Below are 9,083 nucleotides of genomic sequence, written 5' to 3' on the forward strand. Positions count from 1 at the left end.
GGACTCATGCAGGGCTTCCAACACTCCTTTCCTCAGTGGTGGGGGCACAACCACCCAGCTTCCCCATAGTAGGCACCCCTTGTGCATGGAGAGTTCATCTTTACAGGATGTGAATGCGGTGAATTCGGGGTCCACTCAACCGGTGGGCCATCCCCTCCCCACCCAGCCGAGAATGTAGGAGAGGAGACGATCCCTGGCGGTGTGGCAGGTGACATCCACGGTGTGCAGAGGCCGGTCCGGTAGGCTCTCTATCAGCAGGATTTGGTGTGCCGGGGCCGGGTCTGGGTCGATTGAGTTGAGCAGGAGGCAGCTCAGAGTGTCCACATAGCCCATGGACTTCCCCGGTCTGTATTGGAGGGTGTATTGGTACCCTCCAAGGAAGATGGACCAGCGGAGGACCCAGGGCAACAACACTTGTCACGTCTGGCAGTTGGGGGCAAGAAGGCCAAGCAGGGGCTTGTGGTCGGTAGCAATGGTTAAGGGACGGCCATATAGGTAGTCATGGAACTTCTTCACCCCAGTCACAATCGCAAGGGCCTCTTTGTTGATCTGGGCATAGTTCCATTCCGCCGCCGACAAGGTGTGGGAGTAGTAGGTGACTGGAACCTCTCGCCCGTCTGGTAACTGATGGCTGAGGACGGCGCTGACAACATAGGGAGAAGCATTGCATGCTAAGACTACCAGCAGTGTCTCATCGAAGTGGGCAAGGACATCGTTAGATGTGAGAAGCTTCTTTATTCCTTGAAATGTGGCAGCCTGCTGCCGGCCCTACACCCAGGGAGCCTTCTTGTCTAGCAGGTGATGGAGAGGTTCTGCAATGGTGGCTTTATGGGGCAGAAAGGAGTGATAAAAGTTCAGAAGCCCCAATAATGCCTGCAACTCAGCCTTGGATATGGGGGCTAGGCCATTCTTGAGGGTATGAACCTTGTCGAGTGCGGGGTGGATGCCATCCACGTCCATGGAGAATCCAAGGAACTCCACCCGGGGGACTCCCAGGAGGCACTTTTCCCGCTTCACCTTCAGGCTGGCGGAGTCAAAACGCTGTAGCATGGTGCATAGGTGGGTGGCGAAGTCCTCCTCCAATGGGGCAGCAATCAAAACATCACCAAAAAAGGGCTGTACCCTGGGAATTCCTTTCAACAAAGAGTCCATCAGATTCTGAAAAATTCCAGGAGCCATGCTCACCCCAAACTGCAACCACTTGACCCGGAATGCCCCCCGGTGCGTGACAATGGTTTGGGCATCCGTGGTTGGCTCGTCCACCGCGATTTGCTGATACGCTTGGGCCAAGTCCAGCTTTCCGAGGACCTCGGCCCCTGCTAATGCCGTAAGTACATGGCTGACGACTGGCACCAAATAAGCGTGGTCTGCCAGCGCCTTATTGATAGTACATTTATCCCCATTCGGCTTTATTGGGGTTATGATTAGGGTTTCCCATGTGGCATGGGGGACCAGTTCAAACACATCTTGCACCACTAAATGGTCCAGTTCCACCTCGATTTTGGGTTTGAGTGCGAAGGGAACTCTCCAAGCCTTGAGGTGGATGGGGCGCACCTCGGGTTTGAGTTAAAGCAAAACCAGGGGACCCATGTACTGGCCGAGCATACCATTGAAGACAGCCAGGAATTCATCACACACGCGGCTGAAGTCTGCGGACCTCATGTGGTGCACCCCCGTTACTCGGAACTTCACATGAAATTTGCCCCACCCTTTAATGGCCACCTTGTTCTTCTGAAAGTCTCTGAGGGTGAAGATTCAGTCTTAGAAATCAGATTGCAACAAAGGAAACAAGTCCAGATAATATTGATTATATATTATCTTTATTCAATGCACAAGCATGCATATAACATGAGACTAGCAAAAGATAAGAAAACAAATTATATCTATAGCTTATTCAGCTCTAACCACACAATAGAGGTATTCCATAGTTACTAGGCTTTTAGAGGTATCAGATGAAATAGTCCAAGGTCTCACCAGGGGATCTTGAAAAGGAACCCCATGGTGCTGTGGGCAGCTAAGTCCAGCTTGGCTGCCTAGTAGCAACACTCCATGGTACAAGCAAGCAGTCAGTCCAAAATAACTCTTTGTCTCCAGAGAGGAACGCTCCGTTTTTTCCACATGGATTATTGCAGTTATACCCTCCCCTCCTTCACCACCAGGTATGGCCATTTAGGTATGGTGTGATTGGCTAGGAGTTGGGCATCCCGTCTGCAGTTCAGTTACTCCCACCCCAGCCTCTTCAAGTGACCATGTGTCATGTCAGGGAATGCTCTCACTCTGGAGGCCTCCACATACGAAGCCCTCCTAAAGGCACTCACAGATTATTTTGCACCAAATCCCACCTTCGTCGCCAGTGAAATATACTGGATTCGGCACGCGAGTAGTGATCAGCTCATGCTTTATTCAGTGATTTAGCTCAACTACAAGACAACTCCAGCAGTGCCGAAGCCCTGCTTATAATCCCATCAAATGGCACACCCCAAACACACCCACTCCCAACAATAGGCTATTTACACACTAATTGCATCCCGGTAAGTGGCTACCAGGATCCTGCTGGTCTATTGTATTTTCCCCCAAGCTCACCTTCTTTCAGGCAGCCCCGAGTTGCAGGGAGACCTTGTCAGTACACAACAATGGTGTTAAAGAAAAGGTTTGTGTTTTAATGTGGACTGGTGTATATCTGTCTGGAATGAAGACAAGTATTGACAAACATTCTATGATGTTCAGTTTCTTTGTGAAATTTATTTCTGAAAATCCTGTTACTCATATATAAATGTGGTATTGTGTTTTTCTTCTGCTTTATCTTTTAATGAATGGGATGGTGTAAAGGTTATATTCCAGTTGCTATGAGACACATGTTTTCGTGCTGGGAGCTCACTATAGGGGTACCATAATTAGTAATTAGTACTACTGCTATTTAAGTAGTCCTACAGGAGGAGGAGGAGGTGGTGGTGGTGAAGGGCTCAAGCATGGGAGCCTCAGGGCTAAGCTACATGATAGCAGAAGGAAACAATGATGTATGTTCAAAGTTTCTTCCAGGATGATCTGTGCCTCTTCCTGAGGTATGCTAGTATACAGTAAAGCTACGTCAAATGTGGCGAGGACAGCATTGTCAGGGGTGTTCAGATCTTCAACTAGGGTGATAAGATATTTGGTGTCTTTAACAAAAGACTGAATTTTAGGCACAAATGGTTTGAGAAAGGAATCCTCATATTGTGATAAGGGTTGTAAATTGGTACCAGAAATGATGAGCTGTCCCGAAGGGGGACAATTGGGCTTGTGGATTTTAGGCAATAGATAGAAGATTAGTATCCAGGGATATTTATTGAGCAAAAAGCTGTAAGTAGATTCATCAATGAAGCCCATGGATAAACCATCATCCCAAACTATTTTTATCAGCCTAGAAATCTAAACAGTAGGATCATTGGAGAGAGTAACATAATTGTTATGATCACTAAGCTCCCTTATTGCTTCTCAATAATAATAATAATAATAATAATAATAATAATAATAATAATAATAATAATAATAATAATAATATGCAATGCAAGGTTTTTTTTAGGAAATGAACTTGTTCTTTGGTTTGGATTTAGTCTTTTTCATAATCTGTTTCATATTTTCAAGAGCTATTATCAGCAAAGTACATGTGAAGTACATGTGAATCCTTGTTTGGGATTAAACCAACAAACAAACACCATTACTGCAATGTTTTTCTAGAAAATGTTGGCATGTCTGCTTGGAAGATGAGCCAAAGGATACATTTGCACTATCTTGGACATTCTTTTCCATCTGTGACCATGCAGAACTAGTAATTCCTGAAGCAGTTATTTGACTGTTATTCCTATATACCAGGGAAATATGTACTTGTAATACTGGAAACGTTAACCCAACTATAGATTCCATTTTGGGGTACAGCACAGTTTGTGGTAATCCAGATAGGTTCCTATATACATATCTGTAACATTCTACTAGTTTTGTTCCTATGTTTATCAAATCACAGGCATACATAGACTCTCTGTTTAGGCATCTTTTTTGGTTAAATGTTGTGATTTGTGCAAGTGGCATTAAAGCATTTTGATCTTTCAATTAAAAAAAGAACTATGGAAGGGAAAGGCCTGGCTGCTATTCCTTGATAAGGAAGGAAAAGATTTGCAATTCAATATCAAGCTCTCTTTTTCCTTCTCGCACATCACACTGCTGCCAAAAGTAAAGGGGAAAAAGTAATGGGGAGGGGAGCCCAGCAGTTTTGCTTTTTAAAGTTATCTTGTCTGGCAATGTGTCTTTTGAAGATAGACATTCACAACCTGTAAAGTTCAGCTCAGATGGCTAATGCGACTTTGCTGCTGTTCTGAGTCTTTACCACAACCCGAAGCACGATGTCAGGTCCTGAAATCCCCTCCATGGCAGTCTTTACTAAAATTTGAAGACTGAGCAGGAAATTAAAAAACCCTTAGGACTGCAATATTTTGTTTTAATCCCAAACATTTCTGCATTTAGGCATCAAAAAGCTTAATCATCTACCACATATACTGGGAAAATGTAGTTTTTAAACTGGCAGTAGCAGATTAATTCCAACAAATGCATAAACATTTGTTTCCCTAATATAAGCATTCTGTATGAGCAGAAATAACTGCCTTAAGGTTGGATGAGGAAGGTGGGGGAAACCAACCTTCTGTAAACCCCTGGGCTGCCAGTGAGGAATTTGTATACAAAAAATTACATTTGTAATAATCTGAAATACAAACATCAGAGGATTATTCTAGGTAATGACATTATGTTTGGTGATAACACTGATTTCTCACTTACTAAATTGTTGCTAAAATGTATCTAAGGAAATTCTTTCTCTCCTAGAGTGTTTTGTTACTGGCAGAATTTGTGCTAAACCTTCATTTAAGCCCATGGTTATTCTTTAAGAATGGTATTCATTGACAAAAAGAAAGGTATTCATGTACTTTTCTCAAAAAAAAAAAAGGAAGGAAGGAAGGAAGGAAGGAAGGAAGGAAGGAAGGAAGGAAGGAAGGAAGGACTGGTGTTAAAACAGGGTTTCTCATTTCCAGGGGTATATTTGTGTGTACACTTTATAGGCAAAGCAAGAATAAAATTTCCAAACATCCTTTAGTGTGTGATCTTTTTTATTGTTGCTTTAAAGAAATGTCTGTCCCTCCCTCTTCTGACGGGAAATATTTTTGTACAGAACATCGTCTCTTGGCTGTTCTTGTGCTCTTGTGTCTTATGAGAAACTTGGAAATGGGGGGGGGCTTATTTCTTTATTTTTAACTGATAAAGTTTCTCAACCCAAGAGACACCACAGCAGGTAGCTATATTTTAAAACTACAGAAATGTTGTTTCCATATCCCAAATTCCTCCATTAGGTTTGAATACAGTGTTGTATTCTTGAAATCAAAGTGTACGCAGTGTAATCCCCAATGGCAGAACACCATTTGAGGGCGAATATACTTTTGCTAAATTTTGTACTTAGTAGGCACCAGAGTCCCAGATATGTATATATTGCATGCATTTTGAGGGATACTCACATATATGTATTACTTCTTTCCCCTATTAAATGCATGGAAGGTTAACTGCAAAATAGATGTCTGCACCATATATAGAAAATAGATGGTACATTTCAAAATGCTCTGATACAATGGAATAAACTGCCTAGAAAGCATGGGTTAATATGGGGTGTTTTCAGTAAAGAGCTGGACAGCATGTTTTAGATAGAAGGTGTTAAGATATATAGAAATCTGTTATCCATACTCTCTTTTCCTTGCTTGCTGAAAATACAGATCAAGGTCAAGGCCAAGGTCAAACAGGATGCCTGAAGTTGGACAAGATAAGCATCTTGAATCTCAGCTTGGTTCTCCACTTCCTAGAGAATTATCCTTAGCCTTCCTCTGAGCAGTGTGGTGAGACTGATTTTATTAATGCCTGCAAGGGAGTCTGAATGCCACAGAAATGCCTGTAAATAAGCCAGCATCTTTTCCCCTGTGCTCACTGTGTGGCTGCTTTTAATAATCTCAGCTCCCAATCTGCAGTGCCTGACCCATTGCACAGATGTTGATTTCTTTGATCAGCTGGGAAACCCAGGATTATTTTCTGCTGAGTAATTATTTCCTGCTTTTATTTTTTCAGAGGAGGACAGATAAGAGTAAATTCCTTGAAGCCACTGTATTTTACTCCCTCACCCCACTCCTAAACTATCATAATGCCTTATATGTGTTTGTCTGGGGAGTAGTCTATTTTTGTGCATCTATGTTTTGGGGCCAATATATGTTCTAAGAAACTGAGAAGTGGCATTGACTCTCCCTCTCTCACAACCGGAATATTTTACATGTACTGACTTAAGCAGAGGGATTACTAATAACATGAAAAGAATTCTGACAGAATTTTCTTCTTCAGGAAAACAGAATATGTTCAGCAGATATAATAAAGTTTGAAAGAAGGTTATTGGATTGTTCTACTTCTTTTTTAACTTCTGATAATTTTTTCCTTATGTAAATTTAAACTGAGAAGAAGGTATTTATTTATTTATTTATTTATTTTTCACATTTATACCCCGCCCTCCCCAATAGGCTCAGGGCGGCTTACAGAGGCAAGGCAAAACCTTGCCATAATAAAAACATAATATACATGATGAATTTAAAAACATATAATACATCTTAAAACATCTTAATTAAAAACATGGTGCTCAATAACTTGCATAATTCCAGAGGATGGCAGATCGTAGGTCCGAAGTTCCGAGTGGTACTTCCCACGGCTCAATATTAAGATGTTTCCTCAGGGCTTCAGCCAAATTGGGTTCTAATAGAAATTCTCCCTCTGCTCTCCATACACACACACACACACACACACACACACACAGAGGGGGGGGGGGGGGAGAGAGAGAGAGAGAGAGAGAGAGAGAGAGAGAGAGAGAGAGAGAGAGAGAATGTCATTACTGAGACAATGCTCCAAAAGATATAAATATTGAGTTTGGTAAAAAAAAAATTAAGCAACAGAATGAAATGGGATAAAATAAACATTTCCCTTCCTTATGGATTTTTATGACAGCTTTTCATCATAGTTCATTACATAGGAATTTTTAAAATAAAGCAGCAGAAAAGGGTGGCAGAGTAATGTATACATCACAGAGATACATCTTGTAATGCAGATTAAACTGTTGGAAAACACTTCTTTTAACTGAACAAGGTTTTTATTTGTTCACAGAACATCTCATTGCCTCTTTCCATCAAAGGGGAAAACAAAGGTATTGTGTCTTTTCTAGGAGGTTGGTGTCCAGTGGATTTTGAAATTTCACAGACTAAACAGCTTGGCCTCTCATAAGGGCAGCTGCTGCTCAGTTATCCTTCTTAAACTTGCCGTTAATATAGGGAACGTAGTCTAGGATCAGCCTCCAATCTGTGGCCCAAACCAGCCCAACAGCACCCACTGTGCCCCAGATGGACATTGTAGGGAACCGGTTGCACAAGATTTGTATGTAGCAAGGACCCATATATTTGCTGATCATCCTGCCTGGACACCATCGACCTAAACTTAAAGTCACCATTACAAGCCTGTTTGGAAAAAGCACTATTCACCAGAAACCCATGAAATGGGAGAATGCTTAGGGTTGCCAATTGCCTGCTGAAGGCAATTGAACACCTCCCAGCCTCCATTGTTTGCCCTCACTCCAGTGAGCAGCAGAGGAGAAATGGAGGGACCAGAACGGTGTCCTGCAATGATGAGGTGTTCGTTCTGCCTCCATGATCAGAATTGACAGCATTGAGATAAGATATGTTAGAATTTATTGAGATTTCTGGATTTGGAATTTCTCTTGGATTGAGAGGAACTTGTGGAGAATTTCTGTTTTTGGGAAATTCTCCTCTTGGGTTGAGAGGAACAGTGGGGAATTTAACTTATGGAACATTGTTCTCTGGAGAATTTTTTTTTTTTTTTTTTTTTTGAGAATTTACCCTCTTGGGTAGAGGAATCTGTAATAAGGAGTCAAAATAAAAGATTGAACATCGTTGTGTTAAAATCTTCATTGTTTCATGAAGTAGTTAAATAATATTTGGGTTGTGTTTGGTTCCTTTCACGTGGGATTTTCCTTCTTTTATGTGCACATTCCACTCTTCCATACTCAGCCCCACAAGCAGCCCTGATTGTGGGAGCATAAATATAGTGCAGGTGAGTTGGTGTCCAGGCCACAGAAGACCTGGCTACTTCAGTCTGATGTCTACAATGCTTCTTGTGGTACCAGTGAGTGTGCCACACATGAGACAGCTGTGGCCCCACCCTCTCTGAGGTGGGCCACTCAGGGGTGCTACCATCTCACCCATCAGTAGTTTCATGTATTGTCCTTGTGTTTGTTCTTGTGTTTGGGCAGGGGAAATTGGAATTTAACATTTTAATTTTTGTTGTAATTAACACTGAGGCTCTATTACATTTTCTACTAATTTATATATACTCTAAGAACAACTGTAAATGGTCATTTGGTAGACATGTATTTAACACAATTAAAACATCTCTGTCATCCAGTCTCCTTATTCATGGGACCTTCTAAGTTTCCTCAAATGTTGCTTTCAGTGTATGTTCCAGCTTGAGACACTAGGGTTCCGGTCACACGGGCAGAAAAATGTGGGGGGGGAGCGTGGATGTTAGCCCCGGGGCAATCTAACTTGCAGTTGCGCGATCAGACATCCCGTGGAGGTCCCGTGGCTAGGAGAGTGGCAGCGATCACACAACCATCCTGCAGCGCGGCAAAGAAGCGGCATGGCGCGATCACACCAGCGATCGCTATGCGCCGCTTCCGTGGCAAGCAGGATGTTTTTTAACTGTATTTCGAGCATGCGCATGAACGAGCATTCATGCACGGCACTCCTCTGGGGACCGGTGATGGCCTCGGGCCTCCATCCCTCTGGCCACCTCTCGGAACACGTCTATGTTCCTGCGGTTCTGTCTTAGGGCGGTCTAGATTGCCCTGTCTCCCCAGAGGTCCAGAAGGTCCAGAGTCTATGGCCGCCGCCACGTGGGACCACGCACCCCTGGCATCCTTTCCCTCCCACGGGTGGCAGGGGGGTTGCTGCTGGTGGGGGACAGGTCGC

At 43.1% G+C, this 9,083-nt stretch overlaps 1 pseudogene; it reads right to left on the reverse strand.

Moving 5' to 3' along the window:
- Positions 1–7,336: 7,336 nt before the first annotated feature.
- LOC107117574 lies at positions 7,337–7,507 on the reverse strand (annotated as a pseudogene).
- Positions 7,508–9,083: the final 1,576 nt, after the last annotated feature.

Source organism: Gekko japonicus, unplaced genomic scaffold (genome assembly GCF_001447785.1).
Source record: "Gekko japonicus isolate JY-2015 unplaced genomic scaffold, Gekko_japonicus_V1.1 scaffold1764, whole genome shotgun sequence".
In the NCBI taxonomy this organism is placed as follows: domain Eukaryota; kingdom Metazoa; phylum Chordata; class Lepidosauria; order Squamata; family Gekkonidae; genus Gekko; species Gekko japonicus.